Raw genomic sequence first — 15,410 nt, 5'->3', positions numbered from 1 at the left:
TACACATTATAATCTCCGAGGTTTGACTACAACGTAAAACTTTGTTTTCAAGGGCAAAAAGCTATTGAGAAGGAGGATTTGGTAATTTTGGACTGATTGCATTAGTTTCATGCTTTCCCAAGAGCAAATGACTACATTTTGACATTTCCAACATTCTTAGTCGATGATGAAACATTTGTTAGCTTATTGATGGGAAGGAGGACGGACTACGTAGATACTAACGAGAGGGAACATGCAAAATCTGCTACTGTTCTGTGAGACCCCCTGCCTCCTGCGCCTGGGAGCCCACGTTCATTCACATAATGTGGTTACCAGGATAGTTCTCACACTTGTTCCATCTAAATCGGACTCCCATTGGGTAACATGAGACGCGGTCTCCTCCTGCTCTATTAATAGAAGGATCTCATGCGCTGGTACTTGGTCCCTGCCCGGATAGTCCACATATTTCATGGCTATCCTGTCATCTTCTTTAGCTGCTGCGCCTCCATTGGTGATATGCTGCATGCGCGGTGGACTCGTCCCAGCGTACTGCGATTTTGGTCTCAGGTTTATTGCCTAGCCCGTCTGTTCCTTCACACTTTTCTCCCCAGAGACCCTTGGGAAGTCCGGCTTCACTACAAGTCTTCTGACCTCCGAGAGCGCAATATCAATTAAAGGCCCTTTCACATGGGCCAATTATCGGGCAAACGAGCGTCCACGGAACGGGCGACGATCAGCCTATGAACGAGCAAACGCTCATTCATTGGCTGATTGTATAGTTTAAGCAGGCGAAGATATTATCGTTGTCGGGAGAGTAAACAGGGAGATGCGCTGCCGACATGATAATAATGTATGGGGACGAGCGATCGGAGTAACGACCACTCGTCCCAATCCATAGCTCCGTGTGACCGGAGCAAACGAGCGCCGATCAACGATGTCTCGGCGGGTGTAAAAGGCCCTTTAGACTGCGTTGGCTCAGAGAAATGTCGATATATGGGCTGACAGGAGAGAGTATTTCATGGTCTTTTCAAAAGTAAATATTATAAACAGACATGATGCAATGACACGTTGAGGTCTGTTCACACCTGCGTCGCAGATCCGTGCGAAAATACTGGGAACAATACCGCAGCACGCGGAGCTATTTCTTATGGTAAAACCAGACACCCCATTAACGTCAATAGCTTTCCTCGGGCGATGATTGTGTCGGTCATGCAATGGATACATTGTTACTGAACAAAGAGTCTCTGAAACTACAATTGTATCATTTCCAAAGAAAAAACCTGAAACCAAACCAAGCCAGCTACATATTTCACAAGGGAGGGGAGGTGGGTGTAGAACCAAGAGTGTCAACTAGTGAAGTATAACATCAGGAATGTCAAGTATCCGTGTAACCCCTCTGTGCACCCCTCATGTCCCTTCAACGCCTTTCTGCCCAATCCGCCTAAATGAACTGGCTTAGGGCCCGGTCCTAGTACCTGCAGCCCGATAACGGACGTTGTGTTTGATGAGACGGCGCGCTCCGCAGTGAGAGACTTAATAAAGCCTTATCACTTTCCTTTGAAAATATATTTCCATAAAATAACATCTTGCCGCTTTAGCGATGTTACGTTTTTTTTTTTCTTATTTTCTTTTTCCCAGTCTTTAAAAACCCATCTTTTTAATTTTTCCGTCGATATAGCCGTATGAGGCTTTTTTTTGCGGGACGAGTTGTAGTTTTAACGCCACCGTTTAGCGTCTCACATAAAATGTATTGGGAAACGGGGAAAAAATTATTTGTCGAGTTGAATTAAAAAGATTCCTTCACAGTTTTTGTCACGGCGTTGACAATGCGGTAAAAACGAAAACACGTTAATGTTATTCTGTGGTTCGATTCTAATCTGGCGAGAACAGAAATTATATAAATTTTCTTTCTAAAGTACTTGTAAAAATATATATTTTTGATTACATTTTTTGGGGCGCTACGGTAACCAAACAGCAATTGCAGCATTTTTTTTTTATTTTATTCTTTCCATTGTAATCGTTTGGCCTTTTACAGACACAGTGATTTTTTTTTTTTGATTTTTTTTTTAGAGTTGATCGCTGGTACCATACATTGCAATACTTATGTATTAGAAGGTTTTGTGAACCTGTAATCGCGTCATGGGTGGTCCGATGGAGTGACAGAAGTGCCCCCCCCCCCTGGAAAAACCGTCTCGCGGGAAAAAGAAGCGACATGCCCTATCTTCAGGCGTTTACGTCTCTGACCTCCCACTGACATCAAATGGGAGGAAGAGAAAGAGTTTTCCTCTGCGTTTTTACCCGCGGGCGAAAAACGCGGCAAACGTGGAAACCACGGTCGTGTGCATGTGCCCATAGAAATGAATGGGGCCACAATTCTCCCGTGGATTTTCGGGGGAATTGCGGCCGCAAAAGCACGTTCGTGTGCATGGGGCCTAAGTGGCACAGCGATGACGGGCCGCCTCGGATTAGACATTGGGAGCGTATTTTAGCAAAATGTCACCAACGCCTGTGGTGGGGAAACTCTTAACACTATGAATAATTTTGCCTATAATACTTCACGTCGCCCAGAATTACCTGTAAGGTTCTGGTCCAGCAAAAGGCCCAACTTGTCTTCAGCCGAAGGTATGATTAGTGAACGTACGTTCCTTCTTCTTAGAGTACGGACCTTCTACGTACGGATAAGAGTCTAGAGACTGGAGTTGTGATATCCAACTTTTATTTTCCATGTATATAATACGCTCCATGTGCTTTGAGAATGCTTCCACGTTTCCGTGGAGCGCGTTGCATCCCTTTGCATAAACAGTGAAGCTGAAATAGAAAAAAAATAATAATTATAAAATAAAACAGAAGAATAAATACAATAAAAGTAGATCTCCAGTTATGTAGAGATGTGCCTAAGGATACGGTATAAAAAAGGCGATGGTGTTAGCGTAAACTATATGAACGTTGTATCCGATTCCTCAATGTCCTACTCCATGTAAAACCTCTAACAAGAGGGGAAAAGAGCAGGGGCTATGCATTTTTATGAAGCCTGGGTGACTGTGTGACTAAATGATAACACCCATAATTCTACAAATGGCTCCTGTGACATATCACAGGCTTAACCCTTTCGCAGCCAAGCACTTATTTGCGAAATACTTGCTACTAAAAAGGCGCTTCGGCTAGATCGCTTTAAAACCAGACCAAGATCGTGGCTGCGATCTAGCCAGAGCTCGAGCAGGTCAAAGTGAGAGTTGCATATATTTACAGCGCTCACTTCAGCCTGTGTGAAGGAGAGGGGGATCCAGGACGTACTGGCAGCCTGCAGGGAGAGAAGGGGTATCTGATTATCCTCTTGTCCCTGTATGGCTCTAGATGACCCTAGGCGGAGGGGTAACATAACCTTTTCTTCATGATATCTCCACCCCCCCCCCCTTTAGTTCATCAAGCATACTTGCTCTCAGCCACATACGGGACGGGTCTATTTTCTAGAAACAAAAAGTGGGAAGATCACTAATCACCCCTCTGCTGCTTATTAGGCCAACCGGGATGGTTACGAGAATTTGGGTCGTGGCGTCAAATAAGTCGCAACAAACACTAGCACCAAACATCAATAAAGTTTGTACAATTTACATTCTCTTTGGGACTGCCGGATATAGCCAAGCACAGTGATGGGCTATCTCCGGCAGTCCGATGGATAAAGAGCAGCAGTGCACATGTGCGACCGCCGCTCCGTTCTTTCAGGGAACTCGGAACCACCGTTCACTTAATCGGTGGGGGTCCCAGTAGTGGTACCCCAGCGATTAAACACTTATGACCTATTCTGTGGTGGGATAATCCCTTTAAGGGTATAGCCACATGGACAGGTAATGTGCCACACGGTCAAAATAGACCCTAAGGCTGTGTTCACATTTGTGTTGGAGGCTTCGTTGCAAATTCTGCAAAAAATCCTAAACAAAATAACAGAGAATGCAGCGCTATTTTGTCCGGTAAAATGACAGACACCATGATAGAAAACCAACAGACCCCATTATAGTCCATGGGGGTCTATCGGGCACTGTTGGTGTCCATCATGCGACCGTCACTGCCATCATTTTCATTGTGCTGCGCCAATGACAGAACAGAGCACCGGAAATGATGAGCACACATGTGAACAGAGCCTAATACAGGAATTCGTATTAGGGAATACACTCTAGTACAGATCTAAGGCCTTGTTCACACTGAGTTTTTTTTGTAGGATGCATTTTCGGACGTTTTCCGGTGTGGTTTCCGCGTAAAAAAAACTCAGTGTGAACTGACCCTAATAGGTCTCACAGCTGAGCGTTTGCCAAAATTATATCCAATCTAGAAAATCCTTTGTGAGCTAAACAGCCTGGACACTAAACTAAAACAATGTATCAGCGCAGGGAAAATGTAACAAAGTATCACATCAGAATTATTTAGCTCACAGAGGAGTGGAAACAACTGCAACAAACACTCAGCTGTGATAAGTATTTAGTGTGTACAAGTTTTTAACAAGAATGTTCTCATTCATTGAAAACAAGCAGAGATCCATCCCACCAATGGTCCTATTAAAGTGGCTGGGTTCATAGAGAGGGGGGTCCTGAGTGGAGAATCCCCATCTGTGACGTCCTAAGAGCGCTTATGGAGAGGTGGTTGTTTTGATGAATAAAATGCGGCTCTCTCAGTCCCTATGATATCAGTTCACTCTGTGTAAAGTCATCAGCATGATAAGTCACACAGACATCATGCGCGGAGTACACAACATAGAAACTCAGGGTCATGGGAGGGAGGAAAAAAACAAAAACAAATATTTACCCTTTAATGACCAGGCCATAACTTGTTTATTAGAAATGCATAAGGCTACGCGTTTCGACACTGTACCAGCGTCTTCCTCATTGGACATACAGAACTAAAAACACACCTTATATACTCACAGATCATATACAAGTAGGTTCAAAAACTGAAAAAAAAACGCCAGAAAAGACTAAGGCCCTATTCAAAACGGCCACTTTTATCGGCCGACACTCGGACCCGGTCTTGTGAATAGAGTGTAAGCCGATAAAAACGGCCGTTTTGAATCCGTTCCATGTTTTAGTTTTTAACGGCCAATTTTGACCCGTTTTACATCCGTTTTTTTCCCTATCCGTTTTAAAAATGGATGAATTTCATTTGTACATTTTTTGTTACACAGTTCCCTCTGGAGATACTGCCGCAGCCCCCCTTGTAGGTGGTGCCACACAGCCCCCTTTTACATAGCATCCCCCCCATAGATGGCACACCCCTACCTTTCTGTAGATAGACTGTTCCAGAAGTCTGACTTCAATGAAGTTAGGGACTTCTCCTGGAGCGGAATCCCGGGCCACAGCTTCGGCAACAGGGATGTTTGGGGATTCCGACAGGGAGCAAAAAAAATACCCTCCTCCTAACATGCACTTCGCACTGTGAGGAGGGGAAGGGAGCGAGCGGCAGAAAGCTTGACCGTCACTCGGATCACATCCAAGTGACAGCCATGCTTTACACGGCCCCATAGACTTCTACGGGAGCCGTGCAGCCGGGACAACGGCCGAAAATAGGGACATACGGACAATATAAGAGGAATAAAACATAAAAAGTATTATCGGATAAAAGCCTTTTCTAACAAACTTGACTGTAACCCTTTAACCGCACACACTACAGAATATAAAACACTGATTGGAACAGCCTTTTTTGAAGGCCTAATCAATAATAAAAAAAAAATCTCTTCTTTCCCGGCCGCCCAATTATATCAGATATTGGATCCTTGACTAGTAATCTATCTCCGCACATTGACCTCCACTTGCAACCCTTTGTTTTGTCGTTACCATCATATCTCAAAGACACAACACAGCTGATAAGGGATTTGCGTAATTTTAACTACAATAATTTTTCTCCATTGAGTTGAACTGCAGATGTTGGCTACATGCACACGAACGTAAAAACGCCCGTAATTACGGGCCCATAGACTTCTATTGGCCACGGGTACCTTCCTGTTTGCTTACGGGAAGGTGCCCGGGCCGTTGAAAAATATAGAACATGTCCTATTTCAGGCTGTAATTACGGCACGGGCAGCCCATAGAAGTCTATGGGGCTCCCGTAATTACGGGAGCGTTGCTACGCATGGTGCTCACTGTCCAGGGTGCTGAAAGAGTTAAACGATCAGTGCTGGATAGAGCATAGGGGCTGCACTGATTGGCAGTAACTCTTTCAGCACCCTGGACAGTGACTACCGCTGGACAGTGAGTACCATGCGCGGCGCTCACAATATACATTTCTAATGTTTCCTTCAAAAACCCTCAACAAAAAAAAAAAGTTCATACTTACCCAGAACTCCCTGCTTCTTCCTCCAGTCCGGCCTCCTGGGATAAAGTTTCATCCCATGTGACTGCTGCAGCCAATCACTGGCTGCAGCGGTCACATGGACTGCCGCATAATACAGGGAGGTCGGACAGGATGTCAAAAGAGGGACGCGTCACCAAGACAACGGCCGGGGTACGTATGAACTTTTTCTTTCTATTACTGCATTCCGCTGCGGAAACTCTGCCCAAAAGGGCTGCCCCTTCTCTCTATCCAGCGCTGATCGAGAGAAGCAGCTGCCGATCAGAGCTGGATAGGGAGAAGAGGCTGCCGATCAGAGCTGGATAGGGAGAAGAGGCTGCCGATCAGAGCTGGATAGGGAGAATGGGCTGCCGATCAGAGCTGGATAGAGAGAATGGGCTGCCGATTAGTGCAGTGCAATATCGCTCTCTACGTGTAAAGAGAAGCAGAGAAAATGGGTTTGTAAATACGTGTGGAATACGGGTGACAAAGGACCCGTATTTACGGGAGGGAAAAAATACTGTCGTATGCATGGGGTATATTAGCCACTGAATCATTTTTATATTCTAATTCCCTTATACCGAACAAACAGGTAGTCATTATATTGTACATATATTCTGTCTCCCACTTATTTTAATAAGTCTACCAATGGATAATTACTTTATTGTAATATTACAAACCCATTACGGCTGTTCTGTTCAGATCCCTGCTGTGTCTTCCTTGTGCGGTTGCTCTCAGCACAACCAGCCCCATTCATTTAGCTTATTTTTGACCTGCTCTGCTTGCCGTAGTTTTCCCTCTGCACTTGCCCCGCTATGACTATGGCACATAAACTCCATGTGAACAGGGCCTTAGTCTTTTCTGGCAGCTTTTTTTCTGTTTTTGAACCTACTTGTATATGATCTGTGAGTATATAATGTGTGTTTTTAGTTCTGTATGTCTAATGGCCTGAGGAAAACTCTGGTACAGTGTCGAAACGCGTAGCCTTATGCCTTTCTAATAAACCAGTTATTATTTACATCTTTCTCATGGATTTGCCCTGGATGTTAGTTGCGCTGTATATGGTTCAGTTTTTCAATTTTTATACATGCCTAATCGAGCGGCGCGGAGTGTGTTACTGGTTTGGACCGAGCTGCAGCTTTATCATAACTTATTATTCTGTCTACAGTAGAGCGGTGCCTACCTTTGCACAACCTCAATAGGTGAGCACAAATTACTACCCCCTTTTACCTTTCAATACCATCCTGTGATCTGCATCATGTGGCACCGTGGTTTTTTCTTTTCTTCAGGCCAGAATTTTCCATTGACACAGCTGTACAAGGGCTTTTTTTGGGGGGACGACGAGTTGTACTGTTTTATTGGCACCATTTAATGTACCATATTATGTCCTGGGAAACTTCTAAGGTGGAATGAAAAATAAAAAAAACTATTTCTCCATAGTTTATTTTATTTTGTTTTTAGGCGTCATGCACACTAGTTTTGCGGCCGTATACTATCTGCAATTGCGGATGGTATAGAACACATTTCCCTATTGGCCGTGGAAACAACCATGGTTTCCTCAGTCTGTGCATTGTCCGAAGCCCGGACTGCAAAAAAAAAAAAAAAATAGGTCATACCCCAGACCGAAAAAGTTTTACATTTTCAATAAAAACATTATGAAAAAAAAATAAAAAAAAAAATAGGACAGGTCATTATACGGTTAGAATTTGCGGTCAGGGCTCATTGGACTGAGTGTACATGTTCTGTGTGTACAGTCAGTGATTGCAGACGTCCCCGGATGACACTCCGTGGCCCGTCCGTGCCGTAGTCACAGACCGTACACAGCTACAGCCGTTAGCAGGAGGCCTAACTGCGTTACCCCTGGAGTAAAAATAAAACCTCAACTTTTATATGTGGGTCAATTCGTTTACGACGGTTTTCATATTCGCTTTTCCCTCCACACCTTCCAAAAGCCATAACTTATTTTTATTTTGTCGCTGATATAGCGTACCCGCAGCGTATGGGCTCAGTCCGCTCCATACAGACAGTTTGTGGGAGATAAAAAAAAAAAGCTGCTCCACCCGCCTGAAGGCGTCATTCAGTGTTAGGATTTGTTCACGAGTCGTAGTCAAGTTATCTTTCGTAATCTTGTGAAATTTGTGGGGAAAAAAAAACAAACCCATTGGACTGCTTCGTGTGAACTCCGCCTCAGGCCCGGTTGACATTTGGTTACGTGATTACATTCTGCGGTAAAGCTGTCGGCACATGCTGAAGGTATCCCCCAACTGAGGCACAGCTGTCCTATACGGTGGACCACTGCAAAAAAGTATAATGCGCAGTCTACAGATTTTATTTAAACATAGGGGGCAATTGCCAACGTAAGCCCTTGTATTGGTATACCGGGGCATACCTCGGAGTTATATGTCAGCCAGTACTGCCAACATATATCTGACTGAATGTTCTGACAAGATGTGAACAGAGCCTTATTCTTGTGAGGAATTGAAACGGGATGTGGGTCTAGAAGCCTTACCCATGCCCTAGTGTCCCCTTACCTGGGGCACACCTAGTGTCCAAGCATAGAAGTCACCGTGGGTAAATCCGGCCGCCCGAGCAGTTACCGCTCTATACGGAGCCCGCACATCATCTCTTGCAGATGCAGGCCGAGCCTTTTCAATGGGGTCTGGCGAACCTTTATCATTCCCCTTATTCCCTCAGTGCACCCACCAGCCCAGAGCATCATAGACGCTGCATTGTCATGATGACAAAAAAAAAAACAATGTAATCCTGCACATGGGGGTCGACCAGACTTCTGCATCACAGAGGTGCGGCCCCAGGACCCCCACACAGCAGATCAAAGAGGTCCTGAAAAAGCAGCTCTTCTTCTGCTGGACTGGATATGTGTAATCATACATGTGTACAAAGGAAATGAGGTCGGTCCGTCCGCCCGCCACTTCCTCCCCGGACTGATTGCAAAGCATTGTCCAGTTGCAACAACATGAAATAATGTATAATGAAACTTCGTACACTGTAGAATGGAAACATTGTTTGCTTAGATACAAGGACTGTATATATAATCCGGACTAATGTGTGGGACAAGAGGGATACGCCCAATTTACTAATATACGGTCATAAGCATTTCTTCACATTGTAAAGCCACGTCCCTGGTTAGTCAAGTCTTCTGACTGCGACTGCTTACGTCTAAGACGGCCGCAGCTGCGGGGTCACGAGATGCGGCCCGACCGTCGGTAATCTCACACAACGCGCATGTGCTAGTTTCTGGACGTTCATAAGCATCATGGAAACTTGCGCATGCTATAGTGATTCTATGGGATCACTGGCGGATGAGTCGCGTCAAATGACCATCCAGCTGCGGTCACTTTATGGACGTAAGCGGCGGCGCTGTCAGAAGAGAAGACTTGACTAACCAGGTGAGGTGCCTTTAGGGCCCCTGAACATGTAGCAGATTTTAGCTTTTGCTATGGATTTCATTCCTTCTAGACACAATGCACACAATGCATAATAATTATGAAAATCCACTGCAAGTCAATTTATCTGGCAGGTTCATAAAAAAAAAAAAAGGGGAACCAAAATCCACAGCATAAAATCCGGAACCTGTGTCTACAAAATGTATAATCTGCATAAAGAACAAAAGCAATATAAGGCCCTGTTCACACAGTTTGTTTTTTTTACACATTTTTTGACATGGAAACCGCATCGGAAAACGCGCCAAAAAACTAATGAAAATGCCTCCCATTGGGAGGCAGAGAAAGTGTAATTCGCTATGTTTTTGTCCCTGGCGCTTAATGGACGCGAGTGAAAAACGCGGCAAATGGCGCGCAGGCTGATCAAAATCTTTTCTACCTCTAAAAAAAAAACTGTGTGAACAGGGCCTTAAAAGGGTTTTCCACGAGGCACATTTTAGACATATCCACAGGACATGTCATAAATGTCAGATAGATGCGTGTCCCACCTATCTCTAGAACGGGGCCCCTAAACCCAGTTCTAGCTTTTTGTGCTCCCGCTGACTCGCGGCCACTTCGTGATTACATGGTCGGGAGTTACGGAAACAGCATAACTCGCTGAACTACGCAGTTTTCAGAAACTCCCATAGTAGTGAATGGCCGTTCCAGAAGCAGCGTAGCACGCGAGCTACGCTATTTCCACACCTACCGTTCAGTTCTATGGGGGCTTACGGAAACAGCGTAGCTCAGCGAGATACGTTGCTTCCGAATTCATGGTCGGAAGTCAGCCGGAACACAGAGCTAGAATGGGGTTTAGGGGGCCCCGTTCTAGAGATAAGTGCTGGTCCCAGAGGTGGGACCCGCATCTATCTGACATATCCTGTGAAATGTCCCTTGTGGGAAAACCCCTTTAAGTGCGGATTTCACATGCGTTGATTACAGTTTTGATGCAGATTTCCTGCACCGCTGGAGCCTGAAAAGGATGAAAGGAAATCCGCAGTGAGAATCCAGAACAGAACACGAAAATCCACAGCACGCTCCGATCTCTGGACGGAAAGTGTTCAGCAAAATGTAGATAAGATTTTTTACATCTCATCCACTGCAGATTTTATGCCCACAATAGTATTAATCTTCAGTCTGTATCATGGGTTATTGCACTAGAATGACAGATCAGCAGTAAATCAGGACCGCTTCCCCTCAAGTTCCTCTTTCCTGCAACGGACCAAACTGCTGCAAATATTATAAAGATAAGCGGAGCTGCTCCTTATGGAACACACACATATATATATATATATATATATATATCTCTGATAACAGCCGCTCCTCTTATCACACTCCGGGACTATTATAAACTACTGATTGAGGTTAATCCTTCTTAAAATAATTCATGGACAGCTAATCGGTCACTTACTCCTACACAGGGAGTTTCAATGCAAAATATACCATCGGCCAATCAGAGCGTGGAAATTTTGAGTATTAGAGAGGCGGGACCACCCCCAAAACATTCTAGGGCTTGAGAACATTTGGGCGATCCATGTCACCAATACTGCTGATTGGCATAGACTCTGAGCTACGTGTGATATACTCAGAGAGAGGCACTTGCTGATGGTTTCCACCCAGTGTTTTGGGCTTTCCACCTGGGTCAGCGGGTGTTTTCCGCTGCCACCCTAGGCATCCTGACAATATAGGTAATTAAATACGGACAGAAGCGGACCAAGGGTAAGGGTTCACTATAAGGGCAAGGTCTTATACAAGTTATTGTGAGGAGTGACCCATAATCACGCCAACGGAGGACCACACAGCGCCTTGTCAAGTTTGGATTTTCTTGTAGCTATGAATTTAAAAAGAGTCGGTCACTATAAAAGACCTATTAAACTAAAGGTGCGACTAGGACCCAAATAAAGTCAGAAGTGGGGAGTACAACTGCAGCCAGAATGTAAAACAGTCAGAAACGGGGTGTGGGGGGGTATTTCCTAGTTCTGTGGGGTCACATGGCGTGTCACATGATATCTCCAAGTCAGTCAGCAGCTCTATCAATGTTCCCTATTCACCGACTGCAAGCAGTGATCTTAAAATTGGTGAGAAACTGAAACTCAAAGTATACAGAACTTTCCATCATACTGTACAATGATGACGTTTCCTTTACACGAGACTGGACAAGCCCTTGAAGACGACATATACGGAAACGTAAAGCGGTCGGCCAACGTTACCGGAGGGGTGCACGCGCGTCAGAATCTGAGGGTACTTTGCGGCTGCCCTTTCCTAGCTCGGCGGTGTTCTTGCTTGGCAGAAAACCACTCTGGCAGTATTCCCAACAACTCTGCATTCGTGGCACAGCTATGGAGCTACCCTGATCCTGCCCAGGTCAGACGTAAAGGGGGGGGGGGGGGGACCAACAGGCCAGATCTCAGAATAGGGTCTTACTATCACCCCACAGAAAAATAAGCGCACCACATCATGAAATTCGTGCCTTCGTTGCGCGCGCTCTTGGGTTCGTGCACTTAGACGGAGGGACTTTTGCTACAGATATGGAGGAAAGCACCAAACAAACGCCTCATTTGCCTACAGGCGGACACAACGTGACACCTGCTCTATAACAGAGTAGAGGACACAACGTGACACCTGCTCTATAACAGAGTAGAGGACACAACGTGACACCTGCTCTATAACACCCACAGGAATAGAGGGGGAGGGGGGGATATTCTCAACGGTAACAAGAGACATTATAACCGGAAGGCTGATGAGTGCAGCGCAGGTGGGAACCGCCACGTGTCTCCCAGAAGACTCGCAAATGACAGGATCCCCTTTAAGTAGCGGGCCTGACTAATGTTTAAAGTGCCAGGGACGTCATCTATCGGGTGGACGGGTGGACGGGCGTGCGGACGTTGGGTGCCGGGGCACATGAGACGCTACGGTTACTGACTAGGATTAGGCCTCATGCACACGACCGTGTTTTTGCGTCCGCAATTCCACCGCAAATCCACGGGTTAATTGCGGACCCATTCATTTCTATGTGGCCATACCCACTATCCGTGTTTTCACGGCTCTCCGCATGTCCGCACATCCGTGCCGCAGAAACTCCGTGTGTCATCCGCAGTTTGCGGATTTGCGGAAATGTTGCTAGGCGACGACCGTGAATGAGTTCTGTCGTCATCCTGTTTTACCTAGGCTTTTTTTTTTCATCCGCATTTTGCGGATTACATACGGATGAACTGCGGATGACATTCCACGGAACACGGTCCTGGAATTTGCGGACCAGAAAAACACCACGGTCGTGTGCATGAGGCCTAAGAGAGCAGATCTATAAACAGATCCTTGACATACACTGAGCAATTCCGATCATCCGGCATCAATAGGACCGGATAGGTGCCGGATTATTAGATAATCTGGATCATAGAAAAGTCTATAGACCTGACTTGTAAGAGCGCATCAAAGAGGACGAGCCCGAAATAGACCGCTGACGGGATGTGCTACCAGGTGGCGTTTCCTCATTGGGTTTCACTTCTGCGCTCGGTCTTCGGACGTCCACGTTATATATTCTGTCAGTGCTGGATTATCAGACAGTCATGGGACTCGCGTTGTATTACCGGTCCCCTGCAAGCAGATTAGCGTGAACGTCTATGAAGTGACACGTGAATTACCGGACTGACGTGTCTCTATAGAAAACACACACAAGATACAATGTATCAGACGCCGACCCGGCCGGAGACAACGTATCAGACAGAAAAGAACAATCTAACACCAGTAACACCCCAAAAAGTTCAAGCAAAAAGCACAGTCCTCGGTCTCTTGTTACACCAGCATTTATCACAGGTCATGACAAGGTCCAAAGAGTCCGAGATAAGCGGTGACAAGGCAACGCTGCTCCTACCATAATCTAGACACCAATATCAGCATATAATCTTCTATTTATCACATCGTTAATAATTGCAAACTCCCTCATAACCTGCTGTGGAACTACAACTCCCAGCATGCCCTGACAACCATTTTTACAACATATGCTGCATTTTGCTATATAAAGTGGTGTCGTCCCCCCTCACTTCCCAGTTGTCAAGTCATGGTGGGAGTTGTAGTCCAAACAGCTGAAGCGCTAAACAGAAAGAATAAAAGATGTTGGGAATAGTAGTCCCAAAACAGTTTGTGGGGGAAACAGAAATGATGCTTTACAATGAAACCGTCTGGCTGTCCGTGCTGGGAGTTGTAGTCCCAGAAAAAGAGGATTATTGATTTACAGTGAAAAAGCACTTACGTTTTTGGGGCAATGATGGGAATTGTAGTCCCAAAACAGTGTGTAGGATGACAAAGTGAGCGCCTAGCTGGTCAGTGAGTTGTAGTTGGTATATAAATATGACAGCTGTACACTACGGCTTGGGAAGGAGCCAGCAGCGCACCCGCCCGTCTCCTCAGCTTCCCGGGGAGCCCCGCACTACCAGCCCGAGGAGCCGCGGCCTCCACACAATAACACACAGAAAGCCCAAAAAACTCACCAAACACTCGGCAGCCGCAACTACACACTGCCAGAAACCGAGACTACGGAGCCAGCGATGACGTCAGTAAGCAGCCCCGCCCCTTAAAGAGCAACGGACATCATTTCAAATTTATTTCAGGAAATGAAACCTAAATGCCAAACCTCCCAACCTTTAACCCTTTCACGCCGCAGCCCTTTTTCAGATTTTCATTTTCGTTTTTCCCTCCCACCTTCCAAAGGCCATAACGTCTTTATTTTTCCGTCGATATAGTCCTATGAGGGCTTGATTTTTGCGGAACGAGTTGTCGTTTTTCGTAGCACCATTTATTTTGCCGTATAATGTACTAGGAAACGGGAAAAAATTTATTTGTGGGGTAGAAAATGAAAAAAAACAGCGATTCCGCCATGGTTTTTTGCGCGCCATTTGTACGGAATTCACTGTACAATTAAAACAACATATTCATTTTATTCTGTGGGTCAATACGATTACGGCGATACCAAATATGTGTAGGTTTTTCTATATTTTACAAGTAAAAACCTAAGTGTAAAAAATAAAATGTATTTTGTTTCGCCAAATTCCGAGAGCCGTGACTTCTTTATTTTTCCGTCGATTAAGTGGTATAAGGGCTTATTTTTTGTGGGAGATGAGGTGAACAAAAAATAGAGATTCTGGCGTTTACAATATTTATTTTTTTACGGCGTTCACCATGCGGGTTAAATAATGATATATTGTGATAGTTCAGACTTTTACGGACGCGGCGATACCAATTATGTTTATTTATTTCATTTTTTACTATGCTCTAGGGGGAAAAGGGGGGTTTTTTGAACTTTTAATTTTTAATTTTTTTTTTACACAAAAAAAACTTTATTGAACTCATTTTTACATTTTTTATTAGTCCCCCTAGGGGACTTCAACCAGCGATCGTTAATTTCGAAACTCTGTGTTTTTGCCTAAGGCTGGATTCACACGAGCGTGTTCGGTCCGTAAAGCACGGAACGTATTTCGGCCGCAAGTCCCGGACCGAACACACTGCAGGGGGCCGGGCATCATAGTTATGTACGACGCTAGGAGTCCCTGCCTCTCTGCAGGACAACTGTCCCGTACTGTAATCATGATTTCAGTAATTGACGGACGTAATGACCTCGTGTGACTGCAGATAACGCGCGCACATTGTCACTGCGGATCTCTGGATATCACAGATATTATG

The 15,410-nt window shown here is 45.3% G+C and overlaps 1 protein-coding gene across 3 annotated transcripts in view; it reads right to left on the bottom strand.

Moving 5' to 3' along the window:
• TRAF2 (TNF receptor associated factor 2) overlaps window positions 1–14,299 on the bottom strand; it is a 46,987-nt gene extending 32,688 nt beyond the window's left edge. For 2 of the 3 annotated variants that reach the window (XM_075834776.1, XM_075834775.1), the window contains exons 1-2: window positions 14,222–14,299; window positions 2,554–2,787 (exon numbers count right to left, since the gene is read on the bottom strand). The gene's annotated coding sequence lies outside the window, so the exon portion shown is untranslated. Of the gene's footprint in view, window positions 1–2,553; window positions 2,788–13,983; window positions 14,078–14,221 lie in introns of those variants that run through there. The other variant, XM_075834778.1, reaches the window with a different exon arrangement.
• Window positions 14,300–15,410: the final 1,111 nt, after the last annotated feature.

Source organism: Rhinoderma darwinii, chromosome 8, assembly GCF_050947455.1.
Source record: "Rhinoderma darwinii isolate aRhiDar2 chromosome 8, aRhiDar2.hap1, whole genome shotgun sequence".
In the NCBI taxonomy this organism is placed as follows: Eukaryota; Metazoa; Chordata; class Amphibia; order Anura; family Rhinodermatidae; genus Rhinoderma; species Rhinoderma darwinii.
Note: the sequence above shows the minus strand (reverse complement) of the source record. Positions and strands in the feature narration are given on the sequence as shown.